We start from the raw sequence: 20,037 nt of genomic DNA on the forward strand, positions 1-20,037 counted from the left end.
TTCCTCCTCTCTCTCCCCCTCACCTGTCCTCCTCTCTCTCCCCCTCACCTGTCCTCGCTCTCTCTCCCCCTCACCTGTCCTCCTCTCTCTCTCTCTCCCTCACCTGTCCTCCTCTCTCTCCCCCTCACCTGTCCTCCTCTCTCTCCCTCCTCACCTGTCCTCCTCTCTCTCCCCCTCACCTGTCCTCCTCTCTCTCCCCCTCACCTGTCCTCCTCTCTCTCCCCCTCACCTGTCCTCCTCTCTCTCCTCCCTCACCTGTCCTCCTCTCTCTCCCCTCACCTGTCCTCCTCTCTCTCCCCCCTCACCTGTCCTCCTCTCTCTCCCTCACCTGTCCTCCTCTCTCTCCCCCTCACCTGTCCTCCTCTCTCTCCCCTCACCTGTCCTCCTCTCTCTCCCCCTCACCTGTCCTCCTCTCTCTCCCCTCACCTGTCCTCCTCTCTCTCCTCCTCACCTGTCCTCCTCTCTCTCCCCCTCACCTGTCCTCCTCTCTCTCCCCCTCACCTGTCCTCCTCTCTCTCTCCCCTCACCTGTCCTCCTCTCTCTCCCCCTCACCTGTCCTCCTCTCTCTCCCCCTCACCTGTCCTCCTCTCTCTCTCCCCCTCACCTGTCCTCCTCTCTCTCCCTCACCTGTCCTCCTCTCTCTCCCCCTCACCTGTCCTCCTCTCTCTCCCTCCTCACTGTCCTCCTCTCTCTCCTCCTCACCTGTCCTCCTCTCTCTCCCCCTCACCTGTCCTCCTCTCTCTCCCCCTCACCTGTCCTCCTCTCTCTCCCCTCACCTGTCCTCCTCTCTCTCCCCCTCACCTGTCCTCCTCTCTCTCCCCCTCTCACCTGTCCTCCTCTCTCTCCCCCTCACCTGTCCTCCTCTCTCTCCCTCACCTGTCCTCCTCTCTCTCCCCTCACCTGTCCTCCTCTCTCTCCCCCTCACCTGTCCTCCTCTCTCTCTCCCCTCACCTGTCCTCCTCTCTCTCCCCCTCACCTGTCCTCCTCTCTCTCTCCCCCTCACCTGTCCTCCTCTCTCTCCCCTCACCTGTCCTCCTCTCTCTCTCCCTCACCTGTCCTCCTCTCTCTCTCCCCCCTCACCTGTCCTCCTCTCTCTCCCCCTCACCTGTCCTCCTCTCTCTCCCCCTCACCTGTCCTCCTCTCTCTCCCCCTCACTGTCCTCCTCTCTCTCCCCCTCACCTGTCCTCCTCTCTCTCCCTCCCCTCACCTGTCCTCCTCTCTCTCCCCCTCACCTGTCCTCCTCTCTCTCCCCCTCACCTGTCCTCCTCTCTCTCTCCCTCACCTGTCCTCCTCTCTCTCCCCCTCACCTGTCCTCCTCTCTCTCCCCCTCACCTGTCCTCCTCTCTCTCCCACTCACCTGTACTCCTCTCTCTCTCTCTCCTCTCTCTCTCTTCTCCTTCTCTCTCTCTCCGTGACGGAGCCTCTGACCGTCTCCCCAGAGTGCACCGGGGACGGACAGACAGAGGGGAATCTCACCATCAGTGACCGCTCCCCAGACTGACCAAAACACCAGACAGACAGAGGGGGAATCTCACCATCAGTGACCGCCTCCCAGACTGACCAAAACACCAGACAGACAGGGGGGAATCTCACCATCAGTCACCGCTCCCAGACTGACCAAAACACCAGACAGACAGGGGGAAATCTCACCATCAATCACCGCTCCCAGACTGACCAAAACACCAGACAGACAGCGGGGAATCTCACCATCAGTGACCGCCTCCCAGACTGAGCAAAACACCAGACAGACAGAGGGGGAATCTCACCCTCAGTGACCGCTCCCAGACTGAGCAAAACACCAGACAGACAGAGGGGAATCTCACGATCAATCACCGCTCCCAGACTGACCAAAACGCCAGACAGACAGAGGGGGAATCTGACTATCAGTCACCGCTCCCGGGACTGACCAAAACACCAGAGAGACAGAGGGGAATCTCACCATCAGTCACCGCTCCCAGACTGACCAAAAACACCAGACAGACAGAGGGGGAATCTCACCATCAGTCACCGCTCCCAGACTGACCAAAACACCAGACAGACAGAGGGGAATCTCACCATCAATCACCGCTCCCAGACTGACCAAAACACCAGACAGACAGGGGGGAATCTCACCATCAGTCACCGCTCCCAGACTGACCAAACCACCAGACAGACAGGGGGGGAATCTCACCATCAGTCACACCGCTCCCAGACTGACCAAAACACCAGACAGACAGAGGGGAATCCCACCATCAGTGACCGCTCCCAGACTGACAAAAACACCAGACAGACAGGGGGAATCTCACCATCAGACACCGCTCCCAGACTGACCAAAGCAGCAGTCAGACAGGGGGGAATCCCACCATCAATCACCGCTCCCAGACTGACCAAAACACCAGACAGACAGAGGGGAATCTCACCATCAATCACCGCTCCCAGACTGACCAAAACACCAGACAGACAGAGGGGAATCCCACCATCAATCACCGCTCCCAGACTGACCAAAACACCAGACAGACAGGGGGGGAATCTCACCATCAGTCACCGCTCCCAGATTGACCAAAACACCAGACAGACAGGGGGGAATCTCACCATCAATCACCGCTACCAGACTGACCAAAACACCAGACAGACAGGGGGGAATCTCACCATCAATCACTGCTCCCAGACTGACCAAAACACCAGACAGACAGGGGGAATCTCACCATCAATCACCGCTCCCAGACTGACCAAAACACCAGAGAGACAGGGGGGAATCTCACCATCAGTGACCGCTCCCAGACTGACCAAAACACCAGACAGACAGGGGGGAATCTCACCATCAGTCACCGCTCTCAGACTGACCAAAACACCAGACAGACAGGGGGGAATCTCACCATCAGTCACCGCTCCCAGACTGACCAAAACACCAGACAGACAGAGGGGAATCTCACCATCTGTCACCGCTCACAGACTGACCAAAACACCAGACAGACAGAGGGGAATCTCACCATCAGTGACCGCTCCCAGACTGACCAAAACACCAGACAGACAGGGGGGAATCCCACCATCAATCACCGCTCCCAGACTGACCAAAACACCAGACAGACAGAGGGGAATCTCACCATCAGTCACCGCTCCCCGACTGACCAAAACACCAGACAGACAGAGGGGAATCCCACCATATGTGACCGCTCCCAGACTGACCAAAACACCAGACAGACAGAGGGGGAATCTCACCATCAGTGACCGCTCCCAGACTGACCAAAACACCAGACAGACAGGGGGAATCTCACCATCAGACACCGCTCCCAGACTGACCAAAGCAGCAGTCAGACAGGGGGGAATCCCACCATCAATCACCGCTCCCAGACTGACCAAAACACCAGACAGACAGAGGGGAATCCCACCATCAATCACCGCTCCCAGACTGACCAAAACACCAGACAGACAGGGGGGAATCTCACCATCAGTGACCGCTCCCAGACTGACCAAAACACCAGACAGACAGAGGGGAATCTCACCATCAGTGACCGCTCACAGACTGACCAAAACACCAGACAGACAGGGGGGAATCTCACCATCAGTCACCGCTCACAGACTGACCAAAACACCAGACAGACAGGGGGAATCCCACCATCAGTGACCGCTCCCAGACTGACCAAAACACCAGACAGACAGAGGGGAATCCCACCATCAGTGACCGCTCCCAGACTGACCAAAACACCAGACAGACAGAGGGGGAATCTCACCATCAGTGACCGCTCCCAGACTGACCAAAACACCAGACAGACAGGGGGGAATCTTACCATCAGTCACCGCTCCCAGACTGACCAAAACACCAGACAGACAGGGGGGAATCTCACCATCAATCACCGCTCCCAGACTGACCAAAACACCAGACAGACAGCGGGGAATCTCACCATCAGTGACCGCTCCCAGACTGAGCAAAACACCAGACAGACAGAGGGGAATCTCACCCTCAGTGACCGCTCCCAGACTGAGCAAAACACCAGACAGACAGAGGGGAATCTCACGATCAATCACCGCTCCCAGACTGACCAAAACGCCAGACAGACAGAGGGGGAATCTGACCATCAGTCACCGCTCCCGGACTGACCAAAACACCAGAGAGACAGAGGGGAATCTCACCATCAGTCACCGCTCCCAGACTGACCAAAACACCAGACAGACAGAGGGGGAATCTCACCATCAGTCACCGCTCCCAGACTGACCAAAACACCAGACAGACAGAGGGGAATCTCACCATCAATCACCGCTCCCAGACTGACCAAAACACCAGACAGACAGGGGGGAATCTCACCATCAGTCACCGCTCCCAGACTGACCAAAACACCAGACAGACAGGGGGGAATCCCACCATCAGTGACCGCTCCCAGACTGACAAAAACACCAGACAGACAGGGGGAATCTCACCATCAGACACCGCTCCCAGACTGACCAAAGCAGCAGTCAGACAGGGGGGAATCCCACCATCAATCACCGCTCCCAGACTGACCAAAACACCAGACAGACAGAGGGGAATCTCACCATCAATCACCGCTCCCAGACTGACCAAAACACCAGACAGACAGAGGGGAATCCCACCATCAATCACCGCTCCCAGACTCACCAAAACACCAGACAGACAGGGGGGGAATCTCACCATCAGTCACCGCTCCCAGATTGACCAAAACACCAGACAGACAGGGGGGAATCTCACCATCAATCACCGCTACCAGACTGACCAAAACACCAGACAGACAGGGGGGAATCTCACCATCAGTGACCGCTCCCAGACTGACCAAAACACCAGACAGACAGAGGGGAATCTCACCGTCAGTCACCGCTCCCAGACTGACCAAAACACCAGACAGACAGAGGGGAATCTAACCATCAATCACCGCTCCCAGACTGACCAAAACACCAGACAGACAGGGGGGAATCTCACCATCAGTGACCGCTCCCAGACTGACCAAAACACCAGACAGACAGAGGGGAATCTCACCATCAATCACCGCTCCCAGACTGACCAAAACACCAGACAGACAGGGGGGAATCTCACCATCAGTCACCGCTCCCAGACTGACCAAAACACCAGACAGACAGGGAGGAATCTCACCATCAGTGACCGCTCCCAGACTGACCAAAACACCAGACAGACAGGGGGGAATCTCACCATCAGTCACCGCTCCCAGACTGACCAAAACACCAGACAGACAGAGGGGGAATCTCACCATCGGTCACCGCTCCCAGACTGACCAAAACACCAGACAGACAGAGGGGAATCTCACCATCAATCACCGCTCCCAGACTGACCAAAACACCAGACAGACAGGGCGGAATCTCACCATCAGTCACCGCTCCCAGACTGACCAAAACACCAGACAGACAGGGCGGAATCTCACCATCAGTCACCGCTCCCAGACTGACCAAAACACCAGACAGACAGAGGGGAATCTCACCATCAGTCACCGCTCCCAGACTGACCAAAACACCAGACAGACAGGGGGGGAATCTCACCATCAGTCACCGCTCACAGACTGACCAAAACACCAGACAGACAGAGGGGGAATCTCACCATCAGTGACCGCTCCCAGACTGACCAAAACACCAGACAGACAGAGGGGAATCTCACCATCAATCACCGCTCCCAGACTGACCAAAACACCAGACAGACAGAGGGGAATCTCACCATGAATCACCGCTCCCAGACTGACCAAAACACCAGACAGACAGGGGGGAATCTCACCATCAATCACCGCTCCCAGACTGACCAAAACACCAGACAGACAGGGGGGAATCTCACCATCAGTCACCGCTCCCAGACTGACCAAAACACCAGACAGACAGGGGGGAATCTCACCATCAGTCACCGCTCCCAGACTGACCAAAACACCAGATAGACAGAGGGGGAATCTCACCATCAGTCACCGCTCCCAGACTGACCAAAACACCAGACAGACAGAGGGGAATCTCACCATCAATCACCGCTCCCAGACTGACCAAAACACCAGACAGACAGGGCGGAATCTCACCATCAGTCACCGCTCCCGGACTGACCAAAACACCAGACAGACAGAGGGGAATCTCACCATCAGTCACCGCTCCCAGACTGACCAAAACACCAGACAGACAGAGGGGAATCTCACCATCAGTGACCGCTCCCAGACTGACCAAAACACCAGACAGACAGGGGGGAATCTCACCATCAATCACCGCTCCCAGACTGACCAAAACACCAGACAGACAGAGGGGAATCTCACCATCAGTGACCGCTCCCAGACTGACCAAAACACCAGACAGACAGGGGGGAATCTCACCATCAATCACCGCTCCCAGACTGACCAAAACACCAGACAGACAGGGGGGAATGCCACCATCAATCACCGCTCCCAGACTGACCAAAACACCAGACAGACAGGGGGGAATCTCACCATCAGTCACCGCTCCCAGACTGACCAAAACACCAGACAGACAGAGGGGAATCTCACCATCAATCACCGCTCCCAGACTGACCAAAACACCAGACAGACAGAGGGGAATCTCTCCATTAATCACCGCTCCCAGACTGACCAAAACACCAGACAGACAGGGGGGAATCTCACCATGAATCACCGCTCCCAGACTGACCAAAACACCAGACAGACAGGGGGGGATCCCACCATCAATCACCGCTCCCAGACTGACCAAAACACCAGACAGACAGGGGGGAATCTCACCATCAGTGACCGCTCCCAGACTGACCAAAACACCAGACAGACAGGGGGGAATCTCACCATCAGTGACCGCTCCCAGACTGACCAAAACACCAGACAGACAGAGGGGGAATCTCACCATCAGTCACCGCTCCCAGACTGACCAAAACACCAGACAGACAGAGGGGAATCTCACCATCAATCACCGCTCCCAGACTGACCAAAACACCAGACAGACAGGGGGGAATCTCACCATCAGTCACCGCTCCCAGACTGACCAAAACACCAGACAGACAGGGGGGAATCCCACCATCAGTGACCGCTCCCAGACTGACAAAAACACCAGACAGACAGGGGGAATCTCACCATCAGACACCGCTCCCAGACTGACCAAAGCAGCAGTCAGACAGGGGGGAATCCCACCATCAATCACCGCTCCCAGACTGACCAAAACACCAGACAGACAGAGGGGAATCTCACCATCAATCACCGCTCCCAGACTGACCAAAACACCAGACAGACAGAGGGGAATCCCACCATCAATCACCGCTCCCAGACTCACCAAAACACCAGACAGACAGGGGGGGAATCTCACCATCAGTCACCGCTCCCAGATTGACCAAAACACCAGACAGACAGGGGGGAATCTCACCATCAATCACCGCTACCAGACTGACCAAAACACCAGACAGACAGGGGGGAATCTCACCATCAGTGACCGCTCCCAGACTGACCAACACACCAGACAGACAGAGGGGAATCTCACCGTCAGTCACCGCTCCCAGACTGACCAAAACACCAGACAGACAGAGGGGAATCTAACCATCAATCACCGCTCCCAGACTGACCAAAACACCAGACAGACAGGGGGGAATCTCACCATCAGTGACCGCTCCCAGACTGACCAAAACACCAGACAGACAGAGGGGAATCTCACCATCAATCACCGCTCCCAGACTGACCAAAACACCAGACAGACAGGGGGGAATCTCACCATCAGTCACCGCTCCCAGACTGACCAAAACACCAGACAGACAGGGAGGAATCTCACCATCAGTGACCGCTCCCAGACTGACCAAAACACCAGACAGACAGGGGGGAATCTCACCATCAGTCACCGCTCCCAGACTGACCAAAACACCAGACAGACAGAGGGGGAATCTCACCATCGGTCACCGCTCCCAGACTGACCAAAACACCAGACAGACAGAGGGGAATCTCACCATCAATCACCGCTCCCAGACTGACCAAAACACCAGACAGACAGGGCGGAATCTCACCATCAGTCACCGCTCCCAGACTGACCAAAACACCAGACAGACAGGGCGGAATCTCACCATCAGTCACCGCTCCCAGACTGACCAAAACACCAGACAGACAGAGGGGAATCTCACCATCAGTCACCGCTCCCAGACTGACCAAAACACCAGACAGACAGGGGGGGAATCTCACCATCAGTCACCGCTCACAGACTGACCAAAACACCAGACAGACAGAGGGGAATCTCACCATCAGTCACCGCTCCCAGACTGACCAAAACACCAGACAGACAGAGGGGGAATCTCACCATCAGTGACCGCTCCCAGACTGACCAAAACACCAGACAGACAGAGGGGAATCTCACCATCAATCACCGCTCCCAGACTGACCAAAACACCAGACAGACAGAGGGGAATCTCACCATGAATCACCGCTCCCAGACTGACCAAAACACCAGACAGACAGGGGGGAATCTCACCATCAATCACCGCTCCCAGACTGACCAAAACACCAGACAGACAGGGGGGAATCTCACCATCAGTCACCGCTCCCAGACTGACCAAAACACCAGACAGACAGGGGGGAATCTCACCATCAGTCACCGCTCCCAGACTGACCAAAACACCAGATAGACAGAGGGGGAATCTCACCATCAGTCACCGCTCCCAGACTGACCAAAACACCAGACAGACAGAGGGGAATCTCACCATCAATCACCGCTCCCAGACTGACCAAAACACCAGACAGACAGGGCGGAATCTCACCATCAGTCACCGCTCCCGGACTGACCAAAACACCAGACAGACAGAGGGGAATCTCACCATCAGTCACCGCTCCCAGACTGACCAAAACACCAGACAGACAGAGGGGAATCTCACCATCAGTGACCGCTCCCAGACTGACCAAAACACCAGACAGACAGGGGGGAATCTCACCATCAATCACCGCTCCCAGACTGACCAAAACACCAGACAGACAGAGGGGAATCTCACCATCAGTGACCGCTCCCAGACTGACCAAAACACCAGACAGACAGGGGGGAATCTCACCATCAATCACCGCTCCCAGACTGACCAAAACACCAGACAGACAGGGGGGAATCTCACCATCAATCACCGCTCCCAGACTGACCAAAACACCAGACAGACAGGGGGGAATGCCACCATCAATCACCGCTCCCAGACTGACCAAAACACCAGACAGACAGGGGGGAATCTCACCATCAGTCACCGCTCCCAGACTGACCAAAACACCAGACAGACAGAGGGGAATCTCACCATCAATCACCGCTCCCAGACTGACCAAAACACCAGACAGACAGAGGGGAATCTCTCCATTAATCACCGCTCCCAGACTGACCAAAACACCAGACAGACAGGGGGGAATCTCACCATGAATCACCGCTCCCAGACTGACCAAAACACCAGACAGACAGAGGGGAATCTCTCCATTAATCACCGCTCCCAGACTGACCAAAACACCAGACAGACAGGGGGGAATCTCACCATGAATCACCGCTCCCAGACTGACCAAAACACCAGACAGACAGGGGGGGATCCCACCATCAATCACCGCTCCCAGACTGACCAAAACACCAGACAGACAGGGGGGAATCTCACCATGAATCACCGCTCCCAGACTGACCAAAACACCAGACAGACAGGGGGGAATCTCACCATCAATCACCGCTCCCAGACTGACCAAAACACCAGACAGACAGGGGGGAATGCCACGATCAATCACCGCTCCCAGACTGACCAAAACACCAGACAGACAGGGGGGAATCTCACCATCAGTCACCGCTCCCAGACTGACCAAAACACCAGACAGACAGAGGGGAATCTCACCATCAATCACCGCTCCCAGACTGACCAAAACACCAGACAGACAGAGGGGAATCTCTCCATTAATCACCGCTCCCAGACTGACCAAAACACCAGACAGACAGGGGGGAATCTCACCATGAATCACCGCTCCCAGACTGACCAAAACACCAGACAGACAGGGGGGGATCCCACCATCAATCACCGCTCCCAGACTGACCAAAACACCAGACAGACAGGGGGGAATCTCACCATCAGTGACCGCTCCCAGACTGACCAAAACACCAGACAGACAGGGGGGAATCTCACCATCAGTGACCGCTCCCAGACTGACCAAAACACCAGACAGACAGAGGGGGAATCTCACCATCAGTCACCGCTCCCAGACTGACCAAAACACCAGACAGACAGAGGGGAATCTCACCATCAATCACCGCTCCCAGACTGACCAAAACACCAGACAGACAGGGGGGAATCTCACCATCAGTCACCGCTCCCAGACTGACCAAAACACCAGACAGACAGGGGGGAATCCCACCATCAGTGACCGCTCCCAGACTGACAAAAACACCAGACAGACAGGGGGAATCTCACCATCAGACACCGCTCCCAGACTGACCAAAGCAGCAGTCAGACAGGGGGGAATCCCACCATCAATCACCGCTCCCAGACTGACCAAAACACCAGACAGACAGAGGGGAATCTCACCATCAATCACCGCTCCCAGACTGACCAAAACACCAGACAGACAGAGGGGAATCCCACCATCAATCACCGCTCCCAGACTCACCAAAACACCAGACAGACAGGGGGGGAATCTCACCATCAGTCACCGCTCCCAGATTGACCAAAACACCAGACAGACAGGGGGGAATCTCACCATCAATCACCGCTACCAGACTGACCAAAACACCAGACAGACAGGGGGGAATCTCACCATCAGTGACCGCTCCCAGACTGACCAACACACCAGACAGACAGAGGGGAATCTCACCGTCAGTCACCGCTCCCAGACTGACCAAAACACCAGACAGACAGAGGGGAATCTAACCATCAATCACCGCTCCCAGACTGACCAAAACACCAGACAGACAGGGGGGAATCTCACCATCAGTGACCGCTCCCAGACTGACCAAAACACCAGACAGACAGAGGGGAATCTCACCATCAATCACCGCTCCCAGACTGACCAAAACACCAGACAGACAGGGGGGAATCTCACCATCAGTCACCGCTCCCAGACTGACCAAAACACCAGACAGACAGGGAGGAATCTCACCATCAGTGACCGCTCCCAGACTGACCAAAACACCAGACAGACAGGGGGGAATCTCACCATCAGTCACCGCTCCCAGACTGACCAAAACACCAGACAGACAGAGGGGGAATCTCACCATCGGTCACCGCTCCCAGACTGACCAAAACACCAGACAGACAGAGGGGAATCTCACCATCAATCACCGCTCCCAGACTGACCAAAACACCAGACAGACAGGGCGGAATCTCACCATCAGTCACCGCTCCCAGACTGACCAAAACACCAGACAGACAGGGCGGAATCTCACCATCAGTCACCGCTCCCAGACTGACCAAAACACCAGACAGACAGAGGGGAATCTCACCATCAGTCACCGCTCCCAGACTGACCAAAACACCAGACAGACAGGGGGGGAATCTCACCATCAGTCACCGCTCACAGACTGACCAAAACACCAGACAGACAGAGGGGAATCTCACCATCAGTCACCGCTCCCAGACTGACCAAAACACCAGACAGACAGAGGGGGAATCTCACCATCAGTGACCGCTCCCAGACTGACCAAAACACCAGACAGACAGAGGGGAATCTCACCATCAATCACCGCTCCCAGACTGACCAAAACACCAGACAGACAGAGGGGAATCTCACCATGAATCACCGCTCCCAGACTGACCAAAACACCAGACAGACAGGGGGGAATCTCACCATCAATCACCGCTCCCAGACTGACCAAAACACCAGACAGACAGGGGGGAATCTCACCATCAGTCACCGCTCCCAGACTGACCAAAACACCAGACAGACAGGGGGGAATCTCACCATCAGTCACCGCTCCCAGACTGACCAAAACACCAGATAGACAGAGGGGGAATCTCACCATCAGTCACCGCTCCCAGACTGACCAAAACACCAGACAGACAGAGGGGAATCTCACCATCAATCACCGCTCCCAGACTGACCAAAACACCAGACAGACAGGGCGGAATCTCACCATCAGTCACCGCTCCCGGACTGACCAAAACACCAGACAGACAGAGGGGAATCTCACCATCAGTCACCGCTCCCAGACTGACCAAAACACCAGACAGACAGAGGGGAATCTCACCATCAGTGACCGCTCCCAGACTGACCAAAACACCAGACAGACAGGGGGGAATCTCACCATCAATCACCGCTCCCAGACTGACCAAAACACCAGACAGACAGAGGGGAATCTCACCATCAGTGACCGCTCCCAGACTGACCAAAACACCAGACAGACAGGGGGGAATCTCACCATCAATCACCGCTCCCAGACTGACCAAAACACCAGACAGACAGGGGGGAATCTCACCATCAATCACCGCTCCCAGACTGACCAAAACACCAGACAGACAGGGGGGAATGCCACCATCAATCACCGCTCCCAGACTGACCAAAACACCAGACAGACAGGGGGGAATCTCACCATCAGTCACCGCTCCCAGACTGACCAAAACACCAGACAGACAGAGGGGAATCTCACCATCAATCACCGCTCCCAGACTGACCAAAACACCAGACAGACAGAGGGGAATCTCTCCATTAATCACCGCTCCCAGACTGACCAAAACACCAGACAGACAGGGGGGAATCTCACCATGAATCACCGCTCCCAGACTGACCAAAACACCAGACAGACAGGGGGGGATCCCACCATCAATCACCGCTCCCAGACTGACCAAAACACCAGACAGACAGGGGGGAATCTCACCATCAGTGACCGCTCCCAGACTGACCAAAACACCAGACAGACAGGGGGGAATCTCACCATCAGTGACCGCTCCCAGACTGACCAAAACACCAGACAGACAGGTGGGAATCTCACCATCAATCACCGCTCCCAGACTGACCAAAACACCAGACAGACAGGGGGGAATCTCACCATCAATCACCGCTCCCAGACTGACCAAAACACCAGACAGACAGGTGGGAATCTCACCATCAATCACCGCTCCCAGACTGACCAAAACACCAGACAGACAGGGGGAATCTCACCATCAATCACCGCTCCCAGACTGACCAAAACACCAGACAGACAGGGGGGAATCTCACCATCAGTCACCGCTCCCAGACTGACCAAAACACCAGACAGACAGGGGGGAATCCCACCATTGATCAGCCGGGATGCGCTGTGAAGCTGGATCGCTTTCATGCCTCGATCTTCCGTGAATATCCAAGTGGAATTGGATGAGAGAGAAAAGAGAATCCAGTTCCCGATCAAGAGACATTATTATCCGGGAAGTGTCCAGTTCCCCATCGATTCCCCGTTACATTTGAGACTGATGGGCTTCCATGAGGAATTGTCACTTGGCCCAGGTTGTTCTTCAGCAGCTCGAATTCCATTCCACGCAGAGATTCTTTTTACAAAGAAAACTGTAAAATACTTTTAGTTTCAGGAAAATCAACAAGTTCCCACAAAGTAAATGCGCGACCCACAGGGCTGATTGGAGAGGAATCAGTGGGTGATTGAAACTCACAGCTCAGCAAGGAGTCTTTCCCCTTCTGAGTGTCAGAGAATTGTCCCCCAACAGCCCGTGACTTTCCATCTATTTCAATTAACGATCATAAAATCATGGACTGGAATGTGTAATTTCCTAATGTGCCCCCTCTCCCCACACAACCTGCTTCCCCCCCAGTCCAGGGGCGCTGATCGCCGAGGGACACAGGACACAGGAACAGGAATCGGCCATTTCGCCTCTCAAGCCTGTTCTGCCATTCATTGAGATCCTGGCTGATCTGTGAGCTGACTCCAGACACCAGCCTTATCCCCACATCCCTTTATATCTTTGGTTACCACAAATCTATCAAACTCAGATTTAAAACCAATGGAGCGAGCATTAACTGCCGATTGCGGAAGAGAGTTCCAAACTTCTACCGCCCTTTGCGTCACTCCTGAAAGTCCTGGCTCTAATTTTTAGGCTGTGTCCCCTCGTCCTGGACTCCCCAACCAGCGGAAATAGTTTCTCTCAATCTACCCGATCAGTTCCCCTTAATATCTTGAAAACTTCGATCAAGTCACCCCTTAATCTTCTAAATTCCACAGAATACAATTCTAGTTTGTGTAATCACTCCTCGTAATTTAACCCTTGGAGCCCAGGTATCATTCTAGTAAATCTACGCTGCTCTCCCTTCCTAAGGTGCGGTGCCCAGAACAGTACTCCAGGTGTGGTCTAACCAGGGCTTTGTACAGCTGTATAACTTCTACCCTCTTGTATTCTAGTCCTCTAGATATAAAGGCCAGCATCCCATTAGCCTTTTTGATTATTTTCTGTACCTGTCCATAACATTTTAATGATCTATGTACATGGGCCCTTAAGTCTCTTTGGACCTCCACTGTTTCCAGCTTTTCACCATTTAGAAAGTACTCTGATCTCTCCTTTTTAGGTCCAAAGTGGATGACCTCACACTTGCCCACACTGAAATCCATTTGCCACAGTTTTGCCCATTCACATAATCTGTTAATATCTCTGTAATTTTATGCTTCCATCTACACTGCTTACAATGCTGTCTTTCTTTCTGTCATCATCAATACAGTGAATAGTTGAGGTCCCAACACAGATCCCTGTGGGACACCACGAGTCACATCCTGCCTATTTGAGTACCTGCCCATTATCCCTACTCCCTGTCTCCTGCCGCTCAGCCAATTTCCTAACCAGGTCAATAATTTGACCTCAATTCCATGAGCTTCAACTTTAGCTAACAGTCTCTTATGAGGGACTTTATCGATTGCCTTCTGGAAGTCCATATAAACAACATCCATGGACATTCCCCCATCCATTACTTTAGTCACCTCTTCAAGGCATGACCCTTTACAAATCCATGCTGGCTCTCTGATCAGCTGAAAATTTTCAAGGTGTTCAGTCACTCTATCCTTAATTATAGACTCGAGTAATTTCCCAACAACAGATGTTAGGCTAACTAGTCTATAATTCCCTGGTTTCTCTCTCTCACCTTTCTGAAATAGCGGAGTGACGTGTGCAATTTTCCAATCTAAAGGAACGGTTCCTGAATCGAGAGAAGTTTGGAAGATTATGGTTAGGGCTTCTGGAATGTTCTCACCGACTTCCTTTAAAACCCTGGGATGGAAACCATCTGGTCCTGGGGATTTTCACTCTTTAGTGCCATTATTTTCTTCATTACTGTTAATTATGGTAAGTCCCCGTCTCTGATTCAGAATTAGTTTCCTACATAATTAGATGGAGAATACTGTTGGGAAAATAAAAATGGTCTCTTTCATCCATTAAAAAAAAGCCCGGTGCCCGGACGCTGAGTTTCTGCACGAGACTGTAATGCAAGACTTCTGGCTTGGCACTTGAATTTAAAAGCTCCTTCCTAGGCCCATGATCTGCTTGCCACTCCCTCCCTCTTCAGGCCTCCGTTCTGCTGCTGCTCCCTACCTCTACCCCAGGGCCCCATTCTTTACTGGTCTCTCCGTCTCTCACACTGCTCCTCATTTGATTTTTCCCGACTGCTCCCGCTTCTGTTTGCTCTCCTATGCTGTACGATCCTTGGCTGCCCCGCTGCCCCCAACTCTCTCCAGGCGGACACCCTCCCCAACCTCTCCCTCTCTCAAGTCCCTGCTTTCCTCACAAAATCTGGGCCCGAAATTCCTTTGGGGAGTGGGGTGGTGGCAGAGGCAATGTAATCAGGGCTGGATTCTGGAACTGGACCCGGCTGCTCCAGGTCTCCATCCCTTTTTTCCCCAAAGTTGGGAAATTTCACCGAGAGTGTGAGGGGTCACCTCTTGTGTCCTTTCCACCCCCCCGTCCCCTCCACCCCCACTCCATGCGGACATCATTGGAAGAGATGGGACTGTAAACATGGCACCATCCATCAGAACTCCCTCAGTTCCGCTCCCCAGTGCCCCCCAACACTAAGTACTCCTGTAGGGTACGTATCAGGACTAGATCCCCGTGGAAGTGACCAAAAGCACTTTACAGTGAAGGATTTTGGACTTTTAAATACCAGTTTTAAGGATTAATTACCTGCTAAAGGAGCTGAGTTTGGTTAAAAGTATTAATTCAACATCGGAACTGTTGAACTGACTGTTCAAGGCGGCATGCTGGACAGGTTGGCCACGTTGGAAAAGTGTTATTCGAACTGCCTGGAAGGCTAGAGATAAGGAGGCCTTGAAATATTGTGGGAGACCATCGTAAACACCAGGTGATGTTTTTGTAGTCTCAGTCCCCTCAGATAATGAAGCAGTCCGAGCCCGCGTGCAGCTCGACCTGGACAACATCCAGGCTTGGGCTGATAAGTGGCAAGTAACATTCGCACCAGACAAGTGCCAGGCAATGACTATCTCCAACAAGAGAGAGTCTAACCACCTCCCCTTGACATTCAACGGCATTACCATCGCCGAATCCCCCACCATCAACATCCTGGGGCTCGCCATTGACCAGAAACTTAACTGGACCAGCCATATAAATACTGTGGCTACAAGAGCAGGTCAGAGGCTGGGTATTCTGCGGTGAGTGACTCACCTCCTGACTCCCCAAAGCCTTTCCACCATCTACAAGACACAAGTCAGGAGTGTGATGGAATACTCTCCACTTGCCTGGATGAGTGCAGCTCCAACAACACTTAAGAAGCTCAACGCCATCCAGGACAAAGCAGCCCGCTTGATTGGCACCCCATCCACCACCCTAAACATTCACTCCCTTCACCACCAGCGCACTGTGACTGCAGTGTGTACCATCCACAGGATGCACTGCAGCAACTCGCCAAGGCTTCTTCGACAGCACCTCCCAAACCCGTGACCTCTACCACCTAGAAGGACAAGAGCAGCAGGCACATGGGAATAACACCACCTGCACGTTCCCCTCCAAGTCAGACACCATCCTGACTTGGAAATATATCGCTGTTCTTTCATCGTCGCTGTAACAACAACAACAACAACAACAACAACAACAACAACCTGCATTTATTTCGCGCCTTTAACGTCCCAAGGCACTTCACAGGAGCAATTATCAAACAAGACTTGACACTGAGCCACGTAAGGAGATGTTAGGACAGGTGACCAAAAGCTTGGTCAAAGAGGTAGGTTTGAAAGAGCATCTTAAAGGAGGAGAGAGAGGTGGAGAGGCGGAGAGGTTCAGGGAGGGAATTCCAGAGCTGAGGGCCTAGGCAGCTGAAGGCATGGCCGCCAATGGTGGAGTGATTAAAATTGGGGATGCGCAAGAGGCCAGAATTGGAGGAGTGCAGAGATCTCGGAGCGTTGTAGGGTTGGAGGAGGTCACAGGGATAGGGAAGTGCGAGGCCAGGGAGGGATTTGAACACATGGAGGAATTTTAAAATCGAGGTGTTCCCGGATCGGGAGCCAATGTAGGTCAGCGAGCACGGGGTGGGTGGGGAACGGGTGACAGGAAGGGAAGGGAACACCACATTTTCTGGATGCTATTGGGTAGTTTCTGGGTCATACTTTGTAGTCGCCTGAGCAAGAGTAAGTGGGCTTGAGCAATCGAATGATGCTCCAGTACCTGTGGCCAGTGGGGTGACTCGGCTGGTATCTCAGGATTGGAGGTAGACTGGACTGTAACCCAAAGAGACTGTGCACAGAGGGTCACCAGTCACTGTTTTAGACACTCTCTGTGCTGGGTGGTTAAAAGCCACTTTAAACTGACCCCAACTGGGGTGATGGTAGTAGGGCCGCGACATGTGGCCTCAGGGCCCCTGGGTTAGGGAGGGGACTGTTATCCCCACTCTAAATCAAACAGTGTTGGAACTGTGCGTGTCTGGACATCGGACGGGCCAGGATCTGGCCAGGCTGTGTTGAAAAGCCTATTGATGCTTAGTGTCAAGGTTCACAGGTGTTTAATGGTCACTGGGGCGATATACTGGAGAGTGACCCCTGTCTGTGGAACCCTATCCAGCAAGAGGTTAATGGATTCAAGAGAGGAGGAGGAGGAGAGAAGGGAGTTGGTGAGGGAAGGAGTGTCGAGAATTTGCTTTCGATTCAGCGCTTGAAATCCGTATTCTAACTCGCACCAAGTCCCGTTCTCCCATCACCCCCTGCGTTCGCTGACCTACACTGGCCCCCGGTCCGGGAACGCCTCGATTTTAAAATTCTCATCCTTGTTTTAAATCCCTCCATGGCCTCGCCCTCCCTTTCCCTGTAACCTCCTCCAGCCCTACAACCCTCCGAGATCTCTGCGCTCCTCCAATTCTGGCCTCTAGCGCAGCCCCGATTTTAATCGCTCCACCATTGGCGGCCGTGCCTTCAGCTGCCTCGGCGTTAAGCTCTGGAATTCCGTCCCTAAACCTCTCTGGTTCTCCAGCAGTCTCCCTCAGGATTCCTGTCTTCTTCCTTCCTGTCTCCACACAGTTCCTGAATCCCCTTCTGTCCGTGATTCTGGCTCCCCTTAAATCCTCTCTTTGGTCTCCTTCCTCCTGCTCTGTGCTCTGAGGTGTCTCCCTGTACACTGTTTTATTGTAAGTTGCTGTACACAGTCAAAACATCACATTGGAACATAGGAACAGGAGGAGGCCATTCAGCCCCTCGATCCTGTTCCGCCATTCAATTAGATCATGGCCAATCTGCATCTCAACTCCATCCTTGGTGCCATATCCCTTAATAACCTTGCCGAACAAAAATCGATCAATCTCAGTTGTGAAATTTTCAATTGACCCCCAGCCTCAACAGTTTTTTGGGGGAGAGAGTTACAGGTTTCCACTCCCCTTTGTGTGAAGAAACGCTTCCTGACATCACCCCTGAACGGCCTGGCTCTAATTTTAAGGTGACGCCCCCTTGTTCTGGATTCTCCCACCGGAGGAAATAGTTTCTCTCTATCTACCCTATCAAATCCTTCAATGATCTTAATTACAGCACCCGTTAATCTTCTGCACTCAAGGGAATACAAGCCTAGTCTGTGCAACCTGTCCTCATAATTCAACCCTTTCAGCCCCCAGTATGAAAGTACTTCTCACAATGAATGGCGTTTCCCACATTACAACAGTGATGACACTTTCACATTACTTCACTTTCTGTGAAGCGCTTTGGGACATCCTGAGGTTGTGAAAGGTGATGTATAAAAAGATCTTTTGTTCTTTCCGAACCTTCTTGTGCTGCTTCAGCAGGGTGACACTGAAATCGAAGCAGATTCGAAGCCTGGCCCCCCGTTCCCACCTTCACCTCACAGCAACACAATGGACTTTGGACTGTCCGATGTCCGATGTGTTGCTCAGGCCCACGACTGACTTTTATTTCTGAGCAAACACTGCCCGTTTATTATAGTCTCTGAGCGGGTCAAGGCCAAAGTGAACTCTGTGTGTCCGATTGTGGGGAGAATGAGCTGCTGACTCTTCAATAATCAACTGGTGCTCGAGGAAAAAATACTCACAGTGATGTTGATCTGGGTGAATTAGAATAAATTGGCATCGAAACAAATTCACAGACAGATTTTTATGTTAATTTTCAATGCACCGTCTTCGAGTTGCGCTTAACATGAGGCTCCTCAGAACAGCAATCCATGAGGATAACAGAACATTGAACAATGTCAACAAATCCAGTCAGTGGACGTCATGCTCAAACTGAGGGGGAGGGGGAAAGGGGAAGGGGGAGAGCATGGGGGAGGCAGAGGGATAGGATGTGGGAGAGCGGGAGGGAGAAGGAGAGGGGGAGGGAGACGGAGAGAGGGGGGGGAGGAGATGGGAGTGGGAGATAGTGAGGGGTAGGGAGATGAGAGGGAAAGGGATGGGGAGGGAGAGGGGACGGGGAAGGGTCGGGAGAGGGATGAGGAGGGAGAGGGGACGGGGATGGAGAAGGAGAAAGAGAGGTGGAGGATTGGGTGGAATTGTGCAGGGAGAGTGGGAAGGAGGGGATATGAGGAGGGAGGGGGGAATTGGATGAAGAGAGGGAGAGGAAGGGAAAGGAGATGGGGAGTGGAAGAGGACAAGAAGGGAGATGAGGAGGGGAGGGAGAGGGAGATGGGAGTGAGAGGGTGGGACAGGGAGAGAGGGATGGTGGGAGTTAGAGGAGGAGGAGGGGACGGGGAGGGAGAGCGAGTAGGGAGATTAT

Source organism: Heptranchias perlo, unplaced genomic scaffold (genome assembly GCF_035084215.1).
Source record: "Heptranchias perlo isolate sHepPer1 unplaced genomic scaffold, sHepPer1.hap1 HAP1_SCAFFOLD_252, whole genome shotgun sequence".
NCBI lineage: Eukaryota > Metazoa > Chordata > Chondrichthyes > Hexanchiformes > Hexanchidae > Heptranchias > Heptranchias perlo.